Genomic DNA, 25,844 nt, shown 5'->3' on the forward strand with positions numbered 1-25,844 from the left:
ATATTGTTAATACTAGTTAAAATAATTTACAAAGGTGTCCATTAAACCTGTCAGCAAAGTGTTGACGGACAAAAATAGGTTGAGTCTAGATCTGCCCACAGCTGTTCACATTAAATGTCAGTTAATAATGTCTGTTACAATTTTAGTAAGTAAATGTCTGAAAGTTCAGTATTATAGCTTTCTCCCAGTTATGTACCTAAATCTTTGGGCAAATATTTAAATCCTCACTAAAAGTTAAGCACAGTCTCAGTTGGTTCATAAGCATTTCTGGGAGAGTCCTTGTAATTTTCTCAAACTCCAGGGGGTCATGTTCACTCCTAAACAAATTAAATCGGAAAGAATAAGCAAATTTCAAACTTAACAAAAGTTAAAGGATTAAAACCAAAAATATTTAAAGTTTCTTCTTAAATACTTTATTACTATTAATTTTAAAACAATCATTCAGAGTGATGGTTAAAGGGGAAATTGGTTAAAGAAAAAATAATGTTATTGTTAAAAGACTGCATGGATCAAAATGTGAAATAAGACTAAAGTGCATAGTCATAAGTAAGCCTATATATATATATATATATATATATATATATATATATATATATATATATGGTTCCCTAATATGTATATATATACTATCTTTTATCTGAAGTAATAAATAAACTATGATCTTGAAAGTGTGTGAAAATATATATAATTTTTATATATAATTTCTTGTATTTCATATATATATAATTTATTCTAAAAATCTTGTCCTAAATTCACTAGGTCCTGGTAACTCTGAAAGGTAGAATATAATTCTCACAATAACATGGTGTTTCTTTGTGAGTCTTCCTTCCTCTCTCTCTCCCCAAAACACAACTAATTTGTGAAATTCCATCCTAATATATACACTATTTCTAAACACAGTTTAGAGTTCTTGGAATATTTATAGTCTAACTGGAAGGGATACCTATATATTTTGATAAAATAATTTAAACATATGTTTATATTTGTATATATAATCCATATAGTTACTTATTTTTTAGAAATACAGTATAATTACAGCAAATTGTCACTTTAATTCTCTGTGAAAATAAGTAGCAAATAGTAGCAAATACTATGATATATTGACTATTTATTATATGACAGTCAGTAGATTACAGGCTTTAAATGTTATACCATTTTGACCTCAAGATATGTTTGCGATGAGTATTGTATTAACGTCATTTTATAGATTAAAAAAAAACCCTGAGGTTTAATGGATATTTTAAACTTAAAGCACTGTGCTGTGTTAAAAATATGAAGACTTTTTAAAAGTTTGCTATTTCTTTGCTCACTATATTTAACTATCTGTCATTGACTTTACTAGGGCCTATAAATCTTTACTCCAGAGTTCTAGAATGTTTGTCCTGGAGTCTGGAGATTTGTTATGCAATTTGTAGACAAACCTGTGGCAGCAAATGCGTAAGTAAGCAATTGTAGAAAACTGTAACTCCTTTCTTGGTCTGATGGTGATGGAACTGGATGTAAACTTTGCAACACTTACAAGCCATCCTCTCAGGCTGCACCTGCAAGATAACAGTGGATGCTGGCAACTTTTATGGAAACAAAACTCGGGAAAGTAATCAGCTGCCACCTATTTTAAATTTAACACACATTAAGTTTTTCTGTTTCTTTGTTTTTGGTTTGGGGTTTCTTTAAGTAGACAGGACACACGTTTCACTTTCTGTCAAGCTTTCAATCTGTTCCACTTCAAGCCTCTTTCTCACTCCTAGTCTGAAGTCCTCAGAGAACAGGAAAATATATAAATGACACTTCTCTTCTTGTGTTAAGATTCCTTTTCATTACATACTTTGCATGCCAGTAAAATCAAAGTCATTTAATGATTAAGAAATAAGACACATGATTTTTCTTACATGTTAAAAGCTTAAGATACAATATAGTAAAACAATTGTAGAAACTAAGTAATGTGTATTTGGGTGTTTACTGTAGAATACTTTCGATGTTTCTGTACGTTTGAGAATTTTCATATTAAAATGTTGGGTGGCAGAGGTTTACATACAATTGAGTAGAGTCTAGAAATTGCACAGCAAACTAATGGTGTGAAGAGTAGGAATTAATAAGAGACTTTACTTCCTCCAAGTTGTTTATATTTTATGCAAAAGCTTAAATTACCTATTAGGAAAATTTATTTCCATTTTGTATGTAAAATAAAATTTGTAGAAAAGTTATCAGGGAAACAAAAAATGGATCACTGTACTGCTTTAAAATTTTCTATTTTTTGATGGAGTGTGAAGATGAAAAGGATGTCATTCATGTTGGAGAATTTTTTTCTCCCTATGGGTTGTGCCAAAAGAATTACTTTTTAAATTTCATTAAAATCCAAATAATAGAAAATTCAAAGAACAATCACAAATAGAGTATGTTGACACTCTGTTACATGCAGTACATTGTTAGAATCACACATACACACTATATATACAAATTTTCCCTATCTTCAAATTGCATATGATTTAGTTGGAGAAACAAAACTAACATAATAAAGGACAATTTAAAATCAAACTCTTGTTAAAAAGAAATTCAGGACTGGAGCAGAGTGATCTGGCAGAATTAATATATTTGAGAAAAACTACAGGGGAGAGTCTGGGGATTGAAAAATCCCCCCAAACATGTAGATTAATTATATATATATAGATAATATAGATTAATTACACATACACACACATATATCAGGATCACACTGCATAAGTGATTTTAACTCATTTTTATAAATATATTATAACATGAGCTCTTGCACATATCATTACTTATTCTTCAAGCTATGACTTTTAATTGCTGCCTGGAATTCCATTCATGAGTATATCTTATTTTATTTTATCAGTCCTTATTTTGCAATGGTCATTTTGGTTAGCCTTTACTAGTATTCTAAATAATGTTGAAGAATATCTTTATATTGAATATTTGATATTTTTGTATAACAAAATACACCACTATTTTCCTTAAATTTTGGTTCTTCCTCTGCTTTTATCTTTGAAGTCTGGAATAATCCATGATATTTATATCATAAATGAGGTATAGCAACAGGTGCTCTGATTTAAGGAAAAGTCACATATTAAAATCAGTTTCTACAAGAGAGAAAACTGTGAACAAATTCTTCATTTTATATGAATGGTTTCCCAAAAGGTCTCAAACTACAAATGTGCTTAAAGTATACTCATATTTATAACATATCAACTTATATGCCTTAGTGCACAAATTTCTGTTGATATGTGCCTTGTGTTTATTTTGCTATAATTTAGATACATTTTAAAAGATAAAATTAATTGATACAAATACCATAAACTTTATTTTTATGTACTTTTAAAACTGATTTTATTAAGAATAAGCAGAATATTTTATATCAACATTATGCTGAGAATTATTTTTATATTGTCCAAAAGCTACTATTTGTATAAAGAGTATCAATAATTCAGATATTAAGATTTGGTGCGGTGGGAAAGAAATGATTCTCATAAATGCAGAGCTTGAGTAAGTTTTTCCAGGATTAATATATTATATTGCCAACACGATTTCTCTGGTAGTTTAAGTCTTCAGTTTCCTTTAAGGATTTAATATTTTTCCAAATGCAGCAGTATGAAAAAGCTAAAGTACAGCACTTCCTACGGAACCATTTGTCATTTACCTTCATTTACTGTGTTTACTGTCCTCTGTGTATTGCTAAACTTCACTTTTAATAGGAGAAAATAGGCCTTAAAGGGGAAGCAGTATTTTACTGCTGAGCAAGAAACTATTTGTATTCCTCTTTCAAAGCCTGCCCAGAAGCATGTAGAATGCCTCTTGACCAAAGGAGATGGTATGAATATTCATGTGTTTTATGAATCACAGAGTTGAGGCCGTATGGTTTTCCCATTTATCAATTACTGGTTTAGGATTATCCAGCCAAAGAGTTGAACTGATTAACAACGCTCTTTTTGTTTGCTCCGTGTTGAGGTGAAACAGCCCAGTGACAACTGTATTATTTCTTGCCTCTTCAGCTGTCCACACTTGTGCAATAAGCTTAACATCCTGTCAGGTTTCATCATGTAGCCTCTTTATTACCACGTTGTGAGAATTTGTATAGTTGTAAATCAGAATGACTTTTTAAAGTTTAATTCCTCATTGCAGTAAAGACCCCATGGTTACTATGCCTAACAAGCATGGCTAATCATGCCCATCATAAGTGAACTCAGGTATGCTTGGCATGTGACTGGAAAATTAAAGTTTTAAAAGTTAATGCCACAGGCAGTTGAGAAAAGCAGCTGCAGTGGTACAAACTGTTGTAGAGAAGCTAGAATAATTCACGCAAACTCACCTTGATTGACTAAGTTAGCATATTTATTTTGGTTTTGTTTTACATTTGTTGTTTTCTATTCTCTTTTCCTCCAAACTTCTATCTCAGTTCCTATTTAAACTGTCACTAGGAGATTTCTTCTAGGGCTATTCTACTCTTATAAAAATTAGGGGGAAAAAAGCCCAACAGTGAATTCTTTAGTGGTTTGAGAACTCTGCTTTTTAGAAACTCTAAATTCTTTTCGAAAAAGAGGCTTGATCCTTCTTTCCTTCTCTCTACCTCTCTCTGTCACTCTCTCTCAATCCCCCCAACTTCCCCTTCACCTCCTCTATGTTTACTTTCATTAGTATGCAATGGTACGTTTTAACAGGATAGTGTGAAAATAGCCAAAGCCTAAAGGGGCCTTCTTGAGTATATTCTCACTTTAAATGCTGAAGTAGCGATTTCTTTTTTCAAGAGAACAATAAACCTGCTCATCCAGTGTTTAGCAGCTTAGACTTAAATCCAAACTTTTCTTTTTTCATGGTTACATATTGATTCCCGCTTTATCCCTTTTCCTGTTTCTTTGTGGTTTTGTTTGCTGTCTTTGACTAGGGTCGCCTATTTCAGTTTGTGTGTGTATCAACATCCCCATGCTTTGTTCTCTTCCCTGGTTATGGGCAGCCAGTTTCAAATCTATAGAAGTCTATTTTTTTAATATATATTTTAAATTATTTCTAACATTCCACTATTATTGTGAATATTAAGGAAATCTGGCCCCTCCCACAATCTATTGAACACCCCAGTGCAGTCTGAATTAGGTGGCATTTAATTCTCTCTTCATGTACACAACTTTTATTGCTAACCTATTTGAAAAAGAGCCAGGGAGAAGAGAGAATTGCCCTACACTTTAGTTGTGTAGAGCTAATATCTTTGCCATAGTGTGGGAGAATCTAATTTTCTCTGTGAATCCGGGCTACACAAGAGGCAAGTTAGCACCTTCTAGCACTTATGAATCCCTCAAACAGCCTTTGCTGACAGAGTCTCTGAGTGATTGAATCACTTACCCTACAAAACAAACCTGATGCAAAAACACCTCTATATATTTTAAGAGGATGTAAAAGAAGTCTGTATTTTGGGAAAATAAATTAAAACTTTTTTGGGGAAAAAAAATCAATTTGCCATGTACGACTCTATTACATCAAGACAGACTGTGTCAGTCCTGTTGAATTTCTTCTCTCAGATCCAAGCACATCATTCTGTACAGAGTGCCAGGCTTTGGCTGTCTGGGATTCTGAAAATTCTGTTTGTGGAGCAATGAACAGTTCAAATTCTTTGTTCAACATTCTGAACACCAAGTCTCACATTGTGAATTGTTTTTCTGGTTTCTAAATCCTGAGTGTTGCATGCAAAATATATGTGGGATGGAGATTAGAAAGATTCTGTCTGTACAAGTTTTTACTCCTGCCAAAGCAGGTGCTTTATTTGGTGAGTGCAACACAAGTATACCCATGATCTTTTTCTTTTCTGATGAGTGAGTGAGATTCTTTTTTTTTTTTTTTTTTTTTTTTGCGGTACGCGGGCCTCTCACTGTTGTGGCCTCTCCCGTTGCGGAGCACAGGCTCCGGACGCACAGGCTCAGCGACCATGGCTCACGGGCCCAGCCGCTCCGCGGCATGTGGGATCCTCCCGGACCGGGGCATGGACCCGTGTCCCCTGCATTGGCAGACGGATTCTCAACCACTGCACCACCAGGGAAGCCCTAGATTCTTTGATTTACATATATGCTTTCAACATTATACACACTCTAAGGCTTTAGCACTGCATCTCATTTCTGATTTAGATTTGGTGTCTTCTAGATCACTATATGGCAAAAAAAGATTAGGTCTTTAACTGAGTAGTGAATAAAACATAAGGATAGATTTATGAACATGTAAGAAACAGAAAAATAACAGTCTTCAATGTTGAGTATGTTTTTCAACAAGGTTGATCTCTCAGTTATTCTAGTGTCTTTCTTCCTCATACACTTTTCTCTTCCATTCATTTCCTTTCCATATTACAGTACATATAGAAAAATATCAAAAGCAAGAATCTTATATTTCTACATTGCCATTTTATAATTCAAAATCTTGCCTATTACATTCATTCATTCAGCTGTGTAGGCTGAAAAATAATGTATAAAATCCTTACAATTTTCTACATGGTGATTACAACTTCAGAGAAAGCTGCATTCAGCAAACAACGGTGGAAAAGTTTTGCTTAAGACTCTCAAATTCACTAATAAGTGCACCTTAAACAGTAAATGATGGCAAATATAAAATCAATCTGAAGCATGAAACCAAATCTCTAAAATAATATATTAAATGTGTCACCTCTATTTATATAAATGAAGTATTACTCCCTCCCCTTTTTTTTTTTTTTTTTTTTTTTGTGGTATGTGGGCCTCTCACTGTTGTGGCCTCTCCCGTTGCGGAGCACAGGCTCCGGACACGCAGGCTCAACGGCCATGGCTCACGGGCCCAGCTGCTCCGCGGCATGTGGGATCTTCCCAGACCGGGTCACGAACCCGTGTCCCCTGCATCGGCAGGCGGACTCTCAACCACTTCGCCACCAGGGAAGCCCCCCCTTTTTAAATAGACTATTTTTAGAGCAGTTTTAGCTTCACAGTAAAATTGAGCAGAAAATAGAGAGAGTTCCTTTACACCTCCTACCCTCACACAGTCACAGCTTCCTCCAATGTCAACGTCACACACCAGAGTGGTACATTTCTTTCCATTTACTTTTATATTTGTTAGTGAAAAGAGACAACTCTCAGGTGTTGAATTCATTGACACTCTAGATAAAAAAAAAAAATCCTATTTTTAGCTCAGTTTCAAGTTTTGCTGAGGTGCATTATTCCAAGAGACTAATAATATTTTAAGCGCTGCTACATTCATGATAATAAATGTATCTGAGGACATATTGTGTTCAGTGCATGACACAGAAGGAAGGGATGCTAAAAGTAACAACTTGGAGAAGGTGTCGATAGAAGCACTAGTTGGTTTGTAGATGTAAATTGACAAATGTCTCACCAGAGATTAATACTGAGGATGCAGTACAGCTCTCTTTGAGACTTCGCCTCCTTTTGCTATTTGCAGTTGCTTCTACCTGTAGTGCGACAAAATTCCAGATGTAGTCATTCAACACTCAAGCCCTGCTTCCTCAATCGGCTTCCTAGTGGGACTATTAAAATTGAAACTCTACAGAGAAATTAAAATAGTGGTTGTCATAACATCTTAGGAATAAATAAACATTTAAGCCAAACAAACCCCAGTGTATAAGAGCAACAAAATAAAGAGCATAGACTTAAGAGCAGACTCAACCATCTGAAAGAGATGGTGATGAGAAATCATATATTCGTGAATAGCCTGGGTTTTTTCAGGCTATATAATATTATAAACATGCTTTGTCTGTGAAGTCAAATGGTGGATCTTTCTAATAGTAATTCTAGTTATGAATAACATACCAATCCTGAGCATTAAATATAGTTTGCTGAAGGTACTTGATAAGCCCATGAATCAGTAAGATATCTATCTTATTTGGCCATCCAGGTCTTGAATATTAAGTAGGAGAGGCTTAAAAAACCTTGGTTCTGTAAGCTTTCATTATATTGGAGACAGATGTATTTTTTAATGAATCAGGACAATGAATATTGATTCTATCAAAGAGTTCTGGGAATGTTAACAGAAGAGATTCTCATGACATCATGTCCCTCAACATAATGTGTGCATATAATCCATTTGGTCCATGTATATTTTATAAAATTATTGATGAGAAAAGGGATCCCTTTAAGCTCTTACTCTTTAAATGATGTTTCTCCACCATGTTCTTATAGTGTTGCTTTGAGGATTTTGTAAGAGGTTGCTCATTCATGTACCTACTCAGCTTTTCCACCAGCATCTCTCGGCTTCAAGAATTGTCCTAAAGCTTGCAGTCAGTCCTTATCAGAATTGCCCCCAATACACTGTCTCTATACCCCTTCCCATCTTACCCTAGTTCCACAAACCATTTACAAATAATTATTGTTTGAGTCAATTAAGCATTCACAGTTACTGCTTTGCAGGAAAACTGGTAGTGAGATTAATAAGCTGATACCTTGTTTATGGTTTCCTTTGCTATGCAACCCTCAGAATGGGAGAAGATATTTGCAAATGAAACAATGGACAAAGGATTAATCTCCAAAATATACAAACAGCTCATGAAGCTCAGTATCAAAAAAATCAAACAATTCAATTGAAAAATGGGTGGAAGACCTAAGTAGACATTTCACCAAAGAAGACATACAGAGGGCCAAGAGGCACATGAAAGGATGCTCAACATCACTAATGATTAGAGAAATGCAGATCAAAACTACAATGATGTATCACCTCACACCAGTCAGAATGGCCATTATCAAAAAATCTAGAAATGATAAATGCTGGAGAAGGTGTGGTGAAAAGGGAACCCTCCTGCACTGTTGGTGGGAATGTAAACTGATACAACCACTATGGAGAACAGTGTGGAGGTTCCTTAAAAATCTAAAAATAGAACTACCATACGACCCAGCATTCCCACTACTGGGCATATACCCTGAGAAAACCATAATTCAAAAAGAGACATGTACCACAATGTTCATTGCAGCTTTATTTACAATAGCCAGGACATGGAAGCAACCTAAATGTCCATTGACAGATGAATGGATAAAGGAGATGTAGTACATATATACAATGAAATATTACTCAGCCATAAAAAGAAACAAAATTGAATTATTTGTAGTGAGGTGGATGGACCTAGAGTCTGTCATACAGAGTGAAGTAAGTCAGAAAGAGAAAAACAAATACCGTATGCTAACACATATATATGGAGTCTAAAAAAAAGGGGGCGGGGGCTGATGAACATAGTGGCAGGGCAGGAATAAAGACCTAGACATAGAGAATGGTCTTGATGACGTGGGAGGGGAGGGTGAGGCTGGGGTGAAGTGAGAGTAGCAGCGACATACATACACTACCAAATGTAAAATAGTTAGCTTGTGGGAAGCAGCAGCATAGCACAGGGAGATCAGCTCAGTGCTTTGCAACTACCTTGAGCCTCTCTCCCATCCTCCTACATAGGGAGGATGGGAGGGAGGCTCAAGAGGGAGGGGAATATGGGGATATATGTATGCATATGGCTGATTCACTTTGTTGTACAACAGAAACTACCACAGTATTGTGAAGCAATTATACTCCAATAAAGATCTATTAAAAAAAATCCTTAAAAGAAAAAAGCTGATGCCATCATCAAATTAGTATAACACTTATGAATGTACCTTTTAATTTCAAGGCCAATAGCATATAGCCAAAAAAAGGTATTTTTTTTCTTTTTTACTTTTTGAAATTATTATCATTGCTCAATATTTATTGAGAGCCAGTGGTATTTAAGTCACTTCTTATAACAAAAACTTATTTCTATCCATTTTTATTTTAATGATTTAAAAAAATTTTTGGATAAACAAATCATTTGCGTATCAACCCTTACTCACAAAAAATGCTCTATAAATATTTATTGTATGAATGAATGAGAAAAAGATTTCCACTTGGCATTTGGGGTTTTCTTTTCACAAGTAAAGTATTTAATGAAATAAGTATGGAAAAGCATTACCAAATCCACATGTATACATACCACAAAATATTTGGTTGTTACTATTTATTTAAGCATTAGATGTATTTCTTTTCTCCAGTTTTCTTGTTTATAAGACAATAACTGGTCTTTTATATTGGCATCATGTTGTCAAAAAATAAAAGACTGTGGATAAGAAAAGGGAGGCTTTTTTCATAGCTGTGCTCTGAGAGAAAGAAAGGATTGGTGGTTTCAATCTGTGTGCTACACAGTGGAGGGTAGACAGTTACTTAGGGCTCATTACCTGTGGTTTGAATGGCTAAGAATTTTTACGTTCAAAGCACAGATATCAGTGTCTTAAAAGCCACTCATGGGATAGACAACAGCTTTTTCTTTAAGCCACTTACTTTTTTTTGTCTCGAAATTAATATTTCATTATTCCTTGGAGCACTTGATATGGTGTTTATGGTTTGAAGATGTACAGTAACCACCATACGAACTAATGTTAAACTGCGTTTTCAAAACCCATAGAGAGAAGGGGCTGCAACTAAACGCTTCAGCACAGAACTGAAGTAATTAACTGTAGTAGACAGATTTAATGCTATGACTGTTTGTCTTAACCAAGGACGAAGGTAGAGAGTTGCAGGACAAGAGATGAAATGGATACAGTGGGAAAGTAAAAAATTAAATAAATGTCAGTGTTGCCCATCTCAGGAACAGTGGCTCCCTGCTGCTTTCTGAACTATCATGTTCAAAGCTGTTGATTTAGGCTCCTGCTGGTAAACATGTTTTTTTATAACCTCAACACATCCATATTTCACACAAAAGACTTCATAAAAGAGACATATTATAATTTTCTGTCACTGAATTCAAGATTACCAATTATTTCTTTACTGAAATTTTTGCATCCTTTACTAGAATATGTATTCATAGCTTTATAGACCTTTTCTTTTTTCTCACTCAATTTAGATTTATGAAGCCTAAGAGTTTTCTCCTGCAGCAAGTCACAAAAACATTCTACTTCAAATTCACAGTGCCTCAATCAATGTAATTATTTCCAGAAACAAGCCACAAGTTTTAGAATTTATATGCTTTAATAATTCTATATTCTTAGATTATGTAATGATTTTGCATGAATGGGAAATAAGGATTTTCAAGGGCAGAATATATGGCAATAGTTAAAGATCCCTTTGTAGCTTAACTGGACATTCATATTTAGAATTTTAACTTTTCTCTGTGTACAATCCAAGATGTAAAACTTTCCAAGCCATATCAATAACACACTTTCAGAACTCTGTGTTGAAGTTTGCATAAACAGCAGAGAAGTTCAACCCGAATATTTTACAGTGAAACTGAAAAAATGGGGTTAGGAAAGTTTCTGAAATGTGGGTGATATTTTGAGCCTGAGAGCTGAAAGTCAGTGTCCACAAAAGGATGAAGGACATGTCACCTCATCTACAGGTGCTGTGCTCTGCCCTGTTGACAGAGTTTTGACTCTGGTGCAGTTCTCAGATGTGTGGAATCTGTGGGGTTGTTAGAAATATATGGTCAGGCAAATTTCCTGTATTATGGTCTGAGAAATGGTTAGGACCTAGAGAAGAACTCTCTAAAACGTGTCTTGAAGAATCTGAGATTTCTGGGCTTCCCTGGTGGTGCAGTGGTTGGGAGTCCGCCTGCCAATGCAGGGGACAGGGGTTCGAGCCCTGGTCCGGGAGGATCCCACATGCCGTGGAGCAACTAAGCCCATGGTCCACAACTACTGAGCCCAAGCCCTAGAGCCCGTGAGTCACAACTACTTAGCCCACGTGCCACAACTACTGAAGCCCATGCTCCACAACAAGAGAAGCCACTGCAATGAGAAGCCTGCGCACTACAATGAAGAGTAGCCCCCACTAGCCACAACTAGAAAAAGCCAGCAACGAAGACCCAACACAGCCAAAAATAAATATATAAATTTATTTTTTTTAAATGATCTGGCATTTCTTACAGGGCTAAGAATAATCCTATTTCACCTGAAGACAATAGTGATGATCCCAAGGAAAGAGACACAGGGTTATCTCACACTCTGGCTTTTGAAGAATGAAAAAAGGAACCCTGAGCTCCAAGCAGATACAGCACCTCCCTCGCTTGCCAGAGCATATGGCCTGAGGAACAACAGAGAGGAGGCTGAATTTCATCCCTTCCACCCCAAGCACCTAGTATGGACCTTGCACAGCCTCTTGTTACAGCCCCTGATTAAATCCCAGGCAGTTCAACAGCAAGGACTGGCAGAGAAAGTAAGACCCAGATATCTCTGCTTTCCAGACATCTCACCTGCAGCATTCCCTATGGACAGCTCTACCATACACTCATCACTCAGAATGAGAATATTCAATAAAGGTTTGCAGAATAAATAAATAAAACAGAAGTAAGTGTCTATAAAAGATGAGGAGCCATAGGTTACTCTCTAAGAATGAAAAATTATTTGCATCTAATGCTATGTGTCTAGTTAAATACTGTTTATATAAACTATATATACATGTTTTAGTGTATATAATCTTCATTTGATCTTCACAACAATCCTGTGAGATAGACAGAGACCAATATTTTTATCCAAATTTTCACATTAAGGAACAGTAATTCAGAGACATTAAGTGGCTTGCCTAAAACTACACAGAAAGTTAGGTAGCAACACAAGTAGAACTCATCTTCTGAAGACAAAAAAGAAACCGTAAGTACTATTGAGGTTCACATGCAAGAAACAGAATATTTTGGATTTTGAGAAGATTTTATGGAATGATTGTTTTCACCTTTTGCTGAATATTGATGGATAGGAGAGTCCATGGAAAACACGGTGAGATCTTCCACAGTTGTATTAGTAGTTCTTTTTTTAGTTTTATCTTTCAGGCTTTTTTTTTTTTTGGCTGCACTGTGCAGCTTGTGGGATCTTAGTTCCTGACCAGGGATTGAACCCACGCCCTCAGCAGTGAAAGTGCTGAGTCCTAATCACTGGACCACCAGGGAATTCCCAGGCATTTTTAAAATATACAATAACTCACATTAACTTTGACATATTTCTCAATTTGCTTTGTTTATGAATGTGTTTGTGTGAGAGTGTCTGTATAATTTGATATTGGATGCAAGAATAACTATGACCCATTGAACGAGCTCCAAAAGAGGATACAAGGATAAAATTTTTTGGCGAAAGATATTTTTTGCTGAAAATTGCTAATATAGATTATTGTAAGAAAGTTTATAAATAATATTATAGGATCATCTCTGATCATTCTCATATATAGGTAAGTTTTCATAGGGCACTCTTCCAAAATCAAAAAACAATAAGGTTATTACATGTTAATGACTCCTAGTTAAGTAATTTTCTTCTCTTGTCTTTGCCCAGAACTTTTAAAATTACATGAAAATCCCAGGTTAGGCTAGGTGGCCATTAAGCCAACATATTTTCTTAAGATGTCATGAAATTCAAGTGTTAAAATTCTTGAGATTGTAGAGGTAGTACAAGAATTGTAAATATTCTGTTTTACGAGTGATATAATTATACTATATGTAATGTCAAACAAGTCACATTGCAAATGAGTTGAAATCGTGCAATTCTGAGTTTTTGTTTACCCTCAAGGGTATATTGTTTTTATATTTTAAAAACATAAATATAACAAAGTACAGTATCAGAGGCCCTTTATAGAGTTACATTTAGTGGTTCAAAGTCCAAGTTGCTATAATATCAAAAACACAGTATAACCTGAAGATAACAAAACAGAAAAAGAAGGCAAGAAAAAAAAACATGCATTTTATGTAAAATATTTTGGCTTACAGTATCCTGAATAGGGCAAAAAATTGTTGGGCTGTAACATTCACGTATTATTTATGAACATATTAACAGCAAGATCTGGGTTTCACAAAAACTGTCTTGGTCCATTAATTTTTCATCAGTATTTCTGTCCTTTAGCCTCTAAACAATACATTGAAAAGAGATGTATAATCAGTGAAATTTTCAAGATACATTTTGATAGAAATAAAATCATATTTTCTAGTGGTGAGCCACACCATATTGTATTCCAGCTTCTCTTAATGCACTAAATTTATCCTTTGTTGGTGTGTGGCCCTTCAAAGAAACCATTTTGCAAGTACTTTTAAAGTACAAAAATTTTACATCTCAATTTTCATCTGTTTTCGTGGCTTAAGAATATGCAGCAATTTTTAAGTACTATTGAAATGAGATACATAATAACGTAAAGTGAACAATGAAAGAAAAATCTAGGTATAGTAAGTGTTTAAAATGTCAGTAGATTAAGAACTCCTTGGTTTTTACCACTACATTTTCAGATTTCTTTTTGAGGAGGAATCTGCTTTTACTCTATTTCTTTCTTTCTTTTTTTCATAAGATTTAGGAAATCCTCCCAAGATTTTGCAAGCTCCTTTTTGGGGGCTTTCCATAATGACGGCTGCAGGCTGTTACTTCAGGTGACTATGAAACCTTTTCCATAGAAGTCAGTTGAAATTATGCTCGTAGTAATCATACTAAATACACTGAGAGTAGAGAAAGCAGATAAGTATGTAAAGGATCAATTTTTACATTCAATTACATATTTGCATTTTACTCCAATAATTAACGTGAGGATGAAAATGATCTTGTGAAGCACATTATACACATTGATATAGCATGCATTACTTTACTAGGGTTAAAATATTATCATTATGCCTGATATGCACATGGGAAAGCAGATCCTAGGAATGAAGCATTTATAGTAAACATCCATATGTTTTAGTAAACACAACTGCATACTTTCCAGAGCAAGCAAATGTGTGAATTCCTTAAATGATACTGAAGAATTAAAGTAGTCACTTTTTATATCACAAAAAGAAAAGAAAAAACACTAAGTAGCATGCATTGAGATTATAAAAAAATAATAACGATAAAAATAGTAATGGGTACCTATTTGGATTTATATATATATATATATATATATATATATATATATATATGACCATTTTTCAGGACTTCATGATCTCATGACTTTGGGAAAAAATTTTGCGCTTCATTTGGGAAAAATTTTTGCGTTTCATTCAGAGTTTAGTTCTGGGGTAGCTGCCTCTAGGTAAGGGAAATAATTTTAGGCTATCTGCTAGGTTGTCTCTTCAAGAGAGAAACCATAGGAAACAAGTTGTATACTGTATACAAAAACATGACTATGGGGCTTCCCTGGTGGCGCAGTGGTTGAGAGTCTACCTGCCGATGCAGGGGACGCAGGTTCGTGCCCCGGTCCGGGAAGATCCCACATGCTGCGGAGCGGCTGGGCCTGTGAACCATGGCCGCTAAGCCTGCGCGTCCTGAGCCTCTGCTCCGCAACGGGAGAGGCCACAACAGTGAGAGGCCCGTGTACCGCAAAAAAAAAAGAAAAAGAAAACATGACTATGAAGGGTAATGAAAGTACTTTCTATGAAAAACTCAAAGAAAATAAACTTTCATTAAATCAAGCAAAAAGGAACTATATAAACTCAACTGTTTCATAAGTATCCTCCCAGTATCCTTCTAGACATTTTGCATCCCCTAAGTTAGGAATCAGGGGGATCAGAAATCAGGCAGAATTTCAGGAATGTGCTGTCAGGGCTCTAGATACACCCTTTCTTACTCCACAGGAACACCACAGTCAGGATAAAGGCCATCTTCTAACTCTTTACCTGCTAAGACTTGGGTTCAGGGAGCATCATGAAACCAACCAATTCGAGTACTGCTCTGACATTCCATAAATGTGACTACATTTCTCACAGCTGTGGGAACCATATCTCCTCAGTCTCTTGCATGTTTTCTGACCCGAAGAAAAGGGCCAGAAGAAAGAAAATGGCTCTTTCACATTAGAGACCACGTGTCTTAAAACTTACCATCAGAGCCCAATCTCTTTGTCTTTGGGCTGGGTTTCATCTACAACTTCCAGCTTATGATTTTTGGAATGCATTTTACAACTAGCCTCATAACTCCTAGACTTGGATCCTGATAGAATCATTTCTCAAAACCCCAAGACTTCTCTTTTTCATTGAAATTCTATAATGCCTTGAGCACCTTTTAGACTCATTAAAATAGGATGTTAACTTTATATAGCTGCCCAATTTTCACCATCAGAGAGTGATGTTTCGCCAGTATGTGAGCCCTTACACAAGAACAGCACTATGTGGTACAGTGACAACTATTGACACAGGCTTATTCACTTGTGCACAAATTTGAGTTCGCACTGTGGGTCTTATTAAAAACCTTGCCCATATTTTCAGCCTTTCTAGTTAGTAAAACAACTGTTTAGTTTTAACCACTGGTCTTTCCTATCACCATTCCATTACTACTTATAAACTGACCTTAGTGACTAAGCCATTTGGGCAGGAGTGGGGATGGGGAGAGGGGAGGCAGGTGAGGTATTTGACAATCTAAGGCACAGAATAAGAATAAATGATGTTAGGAGAAAGCCTTGGTCCAATTTCCTTCTCAAGAGGACTTAGCAGGGCTGTGAGAGTTGGGAAAAACTGTACCTGGCAATGAGTCGAAGTGCTGAAATGCCGTTTCTTTCTTTGACCTCTTACCTCATCTTTTCTCTCCTGGTCCCGCTTTAAAATTCATTGTTGTGGGCTTCTCTGGTGGCGCAGTGGTCGAGAGTCCGCCTGCCGATGCAGGGGACACGGGTTCGTGCCCCGGTATGGGAAGATCCCACATGCTGCGGAGCGGCTGGGCCTGTGACCATGACCGCTGAGCCTGCGCGTCTGGAGCCTGTGCTCTGCAACGGGAGAGGCCACAGCAGTGAGAGGCCTGCATACCGCAAATAAATAAATAAATAAATAAATAAATAAATAAATAAAACTTAAAATTCATTGTTGTGTTATAAGCACCTAACAAAATGTGAAAGTCTTGTGCAACTGTTAATAATAATCAGTCTTCTACACCAAGACTTAGGGGAAAACAATCTCCATTCTCATTTCTTAGTTATGCGGGTTAGCAGACCACCACCTATCTGGCCAGGGAATGTTTTCACTCTGGCCTTGTATTTCTTCAGTGACCTATTAAGGACCCTCCCGAGTCGGTCCCCAACAAGGCTCCTTCTGCCCACTATCACTCTTGCCCATAGAACAAGACGGAGTTCGGTTCAGAAGCAAAGGAGAGCTTTATTCTTTCATCAGAAATGGAGAGATGCGAGCTCGCGCTCTAAAGTATACTCTCCCTGACAGGCTGAGGGCAGGGCTGCTGTGTAGGGTTCTTTTCCGCGAGGAGGAGGCGGAGTTCTCGTGGGTCAGGCGCAGGCGTGCTGCTCAGGTTCCAGATGGCAGTGCCCGCCACGGGTGCAGCGTCTCTACACACAGCCTGCCGCCGCCATCTTGGATTCAGGGGTCGCTCGCGATGCTGCTGCCACAGCCCACCAATCTGAGGTGTCCACACCGTTTCACACAAGGGACTCTGGTCTGAAGGGCCAAGTGCAAGGCCTGTGCATGACACACACTATGTGCAAGTCAAACTAGACTGAACACAAAAGGAAAAAGAAAAGGTTAAACTTTATTTAATTACACAGATTCTCTATTTTTAATCCCAGGGAATTGTTAATGGGCTTTGCTGGTGACGGCCCTTCTCTTTTTGGAGCAAAATTTGGTTCTTAGGCTATCATCACAGTCCCTTTAGTGTGCCACTATATGGCTTTCTACAGATAAGATTTCTGATAATCAAATTTTATGCTATTGGGTAGTTTTTAACAAAATAAGCTGGCAGGTATCAGATAATTGCCAGATCGGTCAAAATTAACTTTAGTCTCTTTTCTTAAATAAGGGGAAAAGAACCATTTGAGTCAATGTCTACTTAGGATATATTAACAGATTCATTTAATCATAACTATTTATAGCTCCAGAAGAGAATGGATTTTACTCCACTTAGTTATATATATATATTTTAACATCTTTATTGCAGTATAATTGCTCTACAATGGTGTGTTAGTTTCTGCTTTATAACAAAGTGAATCAGCTATATGTACACATATATCCCCATATACCCTCCCTCTTGTGTCTCCCTCCCATTCTCCCTATCCCACCCCTCTAGATGGTCACAAAGCACCAAGCTGATCTCCCTGTGCTATGCGACTGCTACCCACTAGCTATCTGTTTCACATTTGGTAGTGTATATATGTCCATGCCACTCTCTCACTTTGTCCCAGCTTACCCTTCCCCCTCCCTGTGTCCTTAAGTACATTCTCTAGTAGGTCTGTGTCTTTATTCGCATCCTGCACCTAGGTTCTTCATGACCTTTTTTTTTTTTTTTTTGAGATTCCATATATATGTGTTAGCATATGGTATTTGTTTTTCTCTTTCTGACTTACTTCACTCTGTATGACAGTCTCTAAGTCCATCCACCTCACTACAAATAACTCAATTTCATTTCTTTTTATGGCTGAGTAATATTCCATTGTATATATGTGCCACATCTTCTTTATCCATTAATCTGTCGATGGGCACTTAGGTTGCTTCCATGTCCCGGCTATTGTAAACAGAGCTGCAATGAACATTGTGGTACATGACTCTTTTTGAATTATGGTTTTCTCAGGCTAAATGCTCAGTAGTGGGATTGCTGGGTCATACGGTAGTTCTATTTTTAGTTTTTTAAGGAACCTCCATACTGTTCTCCATAGTGGCTTTATCAGTTTACATTCCCACCAACAGTGCAAGAGGGTTCCCTTTTCTCCACACCCTCTCCAATATTTATTGTTTGTAGATTTTTTGATGATGGCCATTCTGACTGGTGTGAGCTAATCTCACTATAGTTTTGAATTGCATTTCTCTAATGATTAATGATGTTGAGAATTCTTTCATGTGTTTGTTGGCAATCTGTATATCTTCTTTGGAGAAATGTCTATTTAGGTCTTCTCCCCATTTTTGGATTGGGTTGTTTGTTTTTTTGATATTGAGCTGCATGTGCTGCTTGTAAATTTTGGGGATTAATCCTTTGTCAGTTTCTTCACTGGCAAATATTTTCTCACATTCTGAGGGTTGTCTTTTTGTCTTGTTTATGTTTTCCTTTGCTGTACAAAACCTTTTGAGTTTCATTAGGTCACATTTGTTTATTTTTGTTTTTATTTTCCTTTCTCTAGGAGGTGGGTCAAAAAGGATCTTGCAGTGATTTATGTTATAGAGTGTTCTGCCTATGTTTTCCTCTAAGAGTTTTATAGTGTCTGGCCTTACATTTAGGTCTTTAATCCACTTTGAGTTTATTTTTGTGTATGGTATTAGGGAGTGTTCTACTTTCATTCTTTTACATGTAGCTGTCCAGCTTTCCCAGCACCAGTTATTGAAAAAGCTCTCTTTTTTCCATTGTATATACTTGCCTCTTTTGTCAAAGATAAGGTGACCACATGTGCAGTGGTTTACCTTTGGGTTTTCTATCCTGTACTATTGATCTATATTTCTGTGTGTGCCAGCACCATACTGTCTTGATCCCTGTAGATTTGTAGTATAGTCTGAAGTCAGGGAGCCTGATTCCTCCAGCTCCATTTTTCTTTCTCAAGATTACTTTGGCTATTCAGGGTCTTTTGTATTTCCATACAAATTGTGAATTTTTTTGTTCTAGTTCTGTGAAAAATGCCATTGGTAGTTTGATAGGGATTGCATTGAATCTGTAGATTGCTTTGGGTAGTATAGTCATTTACACAATATTGATTCTTCCAGTCCAAGAATATGGTATATCTCTCCAACTGTTTTATCATCTTTAATTTCTTTTATCAGTGTCTTACAGTCTTCTGCATAGGTCGTTTGTCTCCTTATGTAGGTTTATTCCTAGGTATCTTATTTTTTTTGTTGCAATGCTAGATGGGAGTGTTTCCTTAATTTCTCTTTCAGATATTTCATCATTAGTGTACAGGAATGCAAGAGATTTCTGTGCATTAATTTTGTATCCTGGTAGTTTACCAGATTCATTGATTAGCTCTAGTAGTTTTCTGGTAGCATCTTTAGGATTCTCTATGTATGGCACCATGTCATCTGCAAACAGTGGCAGCTTTATTTCTTCTTTTCCGATGTGGATTCTTTTTATTTCTTTTTCTTCTCTAATGGCTATGGCTAAAACTTCCAAAACAATGTTGAATAATAGTGGTGAGAGTGGCAACCTTGTCTTGTTCCTGATCTTAGTGGAAATGGTTTCAGTTTTTCACAATTGAGGATGATGTTGGCTTTGGGTTTGTCAGATATGGCCTTTATTATGTTGAGGTAAGTTCCCTCTATGCCTACTTTCTGAAGGGTTTTTATCGTAAATGGGTGTTGAATTTTTTTTCAAATGCTTTTTCTGCATCTATTGAGATGATCATATGGTTTTTATTCTTCAAATTGTTAATATGGTGTATCACATTGACTGATTTGCGTTTATTGAAAAATCCTTGCATTTCTGGGATAAAAACCTCTTGATCATGTTGTATGATCCTTTTAATGTGCTGTTGGATTCCATTTGCTAGTATTTCGTTGAGGATTTTTGCATCTATGTTCATCAGTGACATTGGCCTGTAGTTTTCTTTCTTTGTGACATCTTTGTCTGGTTTGGTATCAGAGTGATGGTGGCCTCGTAGAATGAGTTTGGGAGTGTTCCTTCCTCTGCTATGTTTTGGAAGAGTTTGAGAAGGATAGGTGTTAGCTCTTCTCTAAATGTTTGATAGAATTTGCCTGTGAAGTCATCTCGTCCTTGGCTTTTGTTTGTTGGAAGATTTTTATCACAGTTTCAATTTCAGTGCTTGTGATTGGTCTGTTTATATTTTCTATTTCTTATTGGTTCAATCTCGAAGGTTGTGCTTTTCTAAGAATTTTTCCATTTCTTCCAGGTTGTCCATTTTATTGGCATATATTTCCTTGTAGTAATCTCACATGATCCTTTGTATTTCTGCAGTGTCAGTTGTTACGTCTCCTTTTTTATTTCTAATTCTATTGATTTGAGTCCTCTCCCTTTTTTTCTTGATGAGTCTGGCTAATGGTTTATCAACTTTGTTTATCTTCTCAATGTTGAGAAGCTTTTAGTTTTATTGATCATTGCTACTTTTCCTTCATTTCTTTTTCATTTATTTCTGATCTGATTTTATGATTTCTTTCCTTCTGCTAACTTTGGGATTTTTTTGTTCTATTTTCACTAATTGCTTTAGGTGTAAGGTTAGATTGTTCATTTGAGATGTTTTTTGTTTCTTAAGGTAGGATTGTATTGCTATAAAATTCTCTCTTATAATTTCTTTTGCTGTATCCCGTAGTTTTTGGGTCATTGTGTTTCCATTGTCATTTGTTTCTAGGTATTTTTTGATTTCCTCTTTGATTTCTTCAGTGATCTCTTGGTTATTATGTAGTGCATAGTTTAACCTCTATATGTTTGTATTTTTTACACTTTTTTTTTTCCTGTAATTGATATCTAGTGTCATAGCATTGTGGTCAGAAAAGATACTTGGTATGATTTCAATTTTCTTAAATTTACCAAGGCTTGATATGTGACCCAAATTATGATCTATCCTGAACAATGTTCCATGAGCACTTGAGAAAAAAGTGTATTCTTTTGTTTTTGGATGGAATGTACTATAAATATAAATTTAGTCCATCTTGTTTAATGTATCATTTAAAGCTTGTGTTTCCTTATTTATTTTCATTGTGGATGATCTGTCCATTGGTGAAAGTGGAGTGTTAAAGTCCCTTACTATGATTGTGTTACTGTCAATTTCCCCTTTTTTGGCTCTTAGCATTTGCCTTACATATTGAGGTGCTCCTATTTTGGGTGCAAAAATATTTACAATAGTTATATCTTCTTCTTGGATTGATATCTTGATCATTATGTAGTGTCCTTCTTTGTCTCTTGTAATACTCTTTGTTTTCAAGTCTATTTTGTCTGTTATGAGAATTGCAACTGCAGCTTTCTTTTGATTTCCATTTGCATGGATGTCTTTTTCCATAACCTCACTTTTGGTCTGTCTGTGTCCCTAGTTGTGAAGTGGGTCTCTTGTAGACAGCATATATACGGGTCTTCTTTTTTTTCCTTTCAGCCAGTCTATTTCTTTTAGTTGGAACATTTAATCCATTTACATTTAAGGTAATTATTGATATATATGTTCCTACTACCATTTTCTTAATTGTTTTCATTTTCTTATTGTAGGTTTTTTCCTTCTCTTGTGTTTCCTGCCTAGAGGAGTTCCTTTAGCATTTGTTGTAAAGCTGGATTGATGGTGCTGAATTCTCTTAGCTTTTGCTTTTCTGTAAAGTTTTTAATTTCTCCACCGAATCTGAATGAGATCCTTGCTGGGTAGAGTCATCTTGGTTGTAGGTTTTTCCCTTTCTTCACTTTAAATGTGTCCCTCCACTTCCTTCTGGCTTGCAGAGTTTCTGCTGAAAGATCAGCTGTTAACGTCATGGGGATTCTCTTGTATGTTATTTGTTGTTTTTCCCCAGCTGCTTTTAATATTTTTTCTTTGTATTTCATTTTTGATAGTTTGATTAAAATGTGTCTTGGCGTGTTTCTCCTTGGATTTATCCTGTATAAGACTCTTTGTGTTTCCTGGACTTGATTAACTATTTCCTTTCCCATATTATGGAAGGTTTCAACTATAATGTCTTCAAATATTTTCTCAGTCCCTTTCTTTTTCTCTTCTTCTTCTGGGACACCTATAGTTCGAATGTTGGTAAGGTTAATGTTGTCCCAGAAATCTCTGAGACTGTCCTCAATTCTTTTCATTGTTTTTTCTTTATTCTGCTCTGAAGTAGTTATTTCCACTATTTTATCTTCTAGATCACTTATCTTTTCTTCTGCCTCAGTCATTCTGTTATTGATTCCTTTTAGAAAATTTTTAATTCATTTATTGTGTTGTTCATCATTGTTTGTTTGCTCTTTTGTTCTTCTAGGTCCTTGTTAAATTTTTTTTTTATATTTTCTCCATTCTGTTTCCATGATTTTGGATCATTTTTACTATCATTACTCTGAATTCTTTTTCAGATAGACTGCTTATTTCCTCTTCATTTGTTTGGTCTGGTGGATTTTTACCTTGCTCCTTCATCTGCTGTGTGTTTCTCTGTCTTCTCGTTTTGCTTAACTTACTGTATTTGGGGTCTCCTTTTCGCAGGCTGCAGGTTTATGGTTCCCTTTGTTTTTGGTGTCTGCTCCCAGTGGGTAAGGTTGGTTCAGTGGGTTGTGTAGGCTTCCTGGTGGAGGGGCCTGCTGCCTGTGTTCTGGTGGATGAGGCTGGATCTTGTCTTTCTGGTTGGCAGGTCTGCATCAGGTAGTGTGTTTTGGGGTGTCTGTGACCTTATGATTTTAGGCAGCCACTCTGCTATTGGGTGGCGTTGTGTTCCTGTCTTGCTAGTTGTTTGGCACAGGGTGTACAGCACTGTAGCTTACTGGTCGTTGAATGGAGCTGGATCTTGGCATTGAGATGGAGATTTCTGGGAGATTTTTGCCGTTTGTTATTATGTGGAGCTGGGAGGTCTCTGGTGGACCAAGGTCCTGGTCCCACCTCAGAGTCACATGCCTGAAACCCGGCTGGAGCACCAAGACTTTGTCATCCACATGGCCCAGAATAAAAGGGAGAAAGAAAAAAGGCAAAAGAAAAATAAATAAAATAAAGTTATTAAAATAAAAATTAAAAAATAATTATTAAAAATTTTAAAAAATTAATAATAAAAAAAGAAAGAAAGAAGGCAGCAACCAAACCAAAGAACAAATCCACCAATGATAACAAGCACTAAAAACTATACTAAAAAAAAACAAACAGACAGAGATACAGAACCCTAGGACAAATGGTAAAAGCAAAGCTATACAGACAAAATCACACACAGAAGCATACACATACACACTCACAGAAAGAGAAAAAGGAAAAATTTATATTGTTGCTCCTAAAGTCCTCTGTCTCAATTTTGGGATGACTCATTGTCTATTCGACTATTCCAGAGATGCAGGGTACATGAAATTGATTGTGGAGATCTAATCCGCTGCTCCTGAGGCTGTGGGAGAGATTTCCCTTTCTCCTCTTTGTTCTCACAGATCCTGGGGTTCAGCTTTGGATTAGCCCCCTCCTCTGCATGTAGGTGGCCTGAGGGTGTCCGTTCTTCGCTCAGACAGGACAGGGTTAAAGGAGCAGCTGATTTGGGGGCTCTGGGTCACTCAGGCCAGTGGGAGGGAGAGGTACAGAGTGCAGGGTGAGCCTGCAGTGGTAGAGGCCGGCGTGACGTTGCACCAGCCTGAGGCGCGCCGTGCCTTCTCCAGGGGAAGTTGTCCCTGGATCACGGGACCCTGGCAGTGGCGGGCTGCACAGGCTCCTGGGAGGGGAGGTGTGGATAGTGACCTGTGCTTGCACACAGGCTTCTTGGTGGCGACAGCAGCAGCCTTAGCGTCTCATGCCCGTCTCTGGGGTCTGCGCTGATAGCCGCAGCTCACGCTGTCTCTGGAGCTCATTTAGGCGGTGCACTGAATCCCTTCTCCTGGCGCATCAGGAAATAAAGAGGCAAGAAAAAGTCGTCTCTTGTCTCTTCAGCAGCTCCAGACTTTCTCCCAGACTCCCTCCCGGCTAGCCGTGGTGCACTAACCCCTTCAGGCTGTGTTCATGCCGCCAACCCCAGTCCTCTCCCTGGGATCCGACCTCCAAAGCCCGAACCTCAGCTCCCAGCCCTGCCCGCCCCAGCGGGTGAGCAGACAAGCCTCTCGGGCTGGTGAATGCTGGTCCGCACTGATCCTCTGTGTGGGAATCTCTCCGCTTTGCCCTCCGCAACCCTGTTGCTGTGCTCTTCTCCACGGCTCCGAAGCTTCCCCCCTCCGCCACCCGTAGTCTCCGCCCACGAAGGGGCTTCCTAGTTTGTGGAAACCTTTCCTCCTTCACACCCCCCTCCCACAGGTGCAGGTCCTGTCCCTCTTCTTTTGTCTCTGTTTATTCTTTTTTCTTTTGTCCTACCCAGGTACGTGGGGAGTTTCTTGCCTTTTGGGAGGTCTAAGTTCTTCTGCCAGCATTCAGTAGCTGTTCTGTAAGAGTTGTTCCACGTGTAGATGTATTTCTGATGTATTTGTGGGGAGGAAGGTGATCTCCAAGTCTTACTCTTCCGCCATCTTGAAGGTGTCCTCCACTTAGATATATTCTTGATGCAAAGTTTCATCTTTAGCCATAAATACATTCACTCATATGAAAAAAGTCTCTGTAATTAGCTTTTCCTATATAATGGAAAGATATTCTACAATGTGTTTTTCTACATCGGATTAATTCTTCACTCAATCTTTACATCTAAAAGCCATACTTTTGATAACAAAGTCAAACCTGTCAAACTCACTAAAATCATTCCATTAACATTTGACCAGAATGATTTTTAAAATCATGTACTATTCCAATAATTGTGCTCTAAATATTGGCTAATATTTTTATTATCACCTTCTTATTGATATTTTTGAAATCACTTTAGTGCCTGACCTATAATAAAACTCATATATTCCATCTCAAGAAAATATTATCCCAATTTACACTGAAAACACTGAGGCTATAAAGTTAGGTAACTTGTCAGGGATCAAACAGCTAGTTATTAGTGCAGCCAGAACTTAATTGCAGACCTGTCTGACTCTAAATGAAGCATAGGGAAAATTCCCCAAATTTTGAATGTCCTTTCTATTCACTTTTTCTTGTATATCTGAAAACTTAAAAGAGAACAAAAAATATAAAACTCATCACTAAAGTGTTTCATGATAGAGAGGAAAAATTAGAAGGAACAAAGGTTTGTGAGTATACCAACAGGTAGCACTATTTGATCTGAACTGTCAACTAAAGTATTTGATCATAGCAGAGACTCCATAATTCACATACCCTACCTGATCACTTCTTCCAGTGGAAAATGAATTCAGTGATAACAATAATGTGTCATTGCCTAAGCAAGTTAAGGGATGAAGGAGGGAAATTATGTATACATCTGTTTTAGCAACAGAGGGTATGGATGATTCATATTCAAATCACAA

The 25,844-nt window shown here is 36.9% G+C and overlaps 1 long non-coding RNA gene across 1 annotated transcript; it reads right to left on the reverse strand.

The window, feature by feature from the left end:
• Positions 1-1,423: 1,423 nt before the first annotated feature.
• Positions 1,424-23,680, reverse strand: LOC309800746. The gene is made up of 4 exons (XR_014293497.1): positions 23,256-23,680; positions 16,463-17,390; positions 7,354-7,429; positions 1,424-1,541 (listed from the first exon to the last, which is right to left on the reverse strand). It is a non-coding gene; the product is annotated as an uncharacterized lncRNA (long non-coding RNA).
• Between the last annotated feature and the right edge of the window lie 2,164 nt (positions 23,681-25,844).

Source organism: Mesoplodon mirus (genome assembly GCF_964341445.2).
Source record: "Mesoplodon mirus genome assembly, chromosome: 3".
Classification (NCBI taxonomy): domain Eukaryota; kingdom Metazoa; phylum Chordata; class Mammalia; order Artiodactyla; family Ziphiidae; genus Mesoplodon; species Mesoplodon mirus.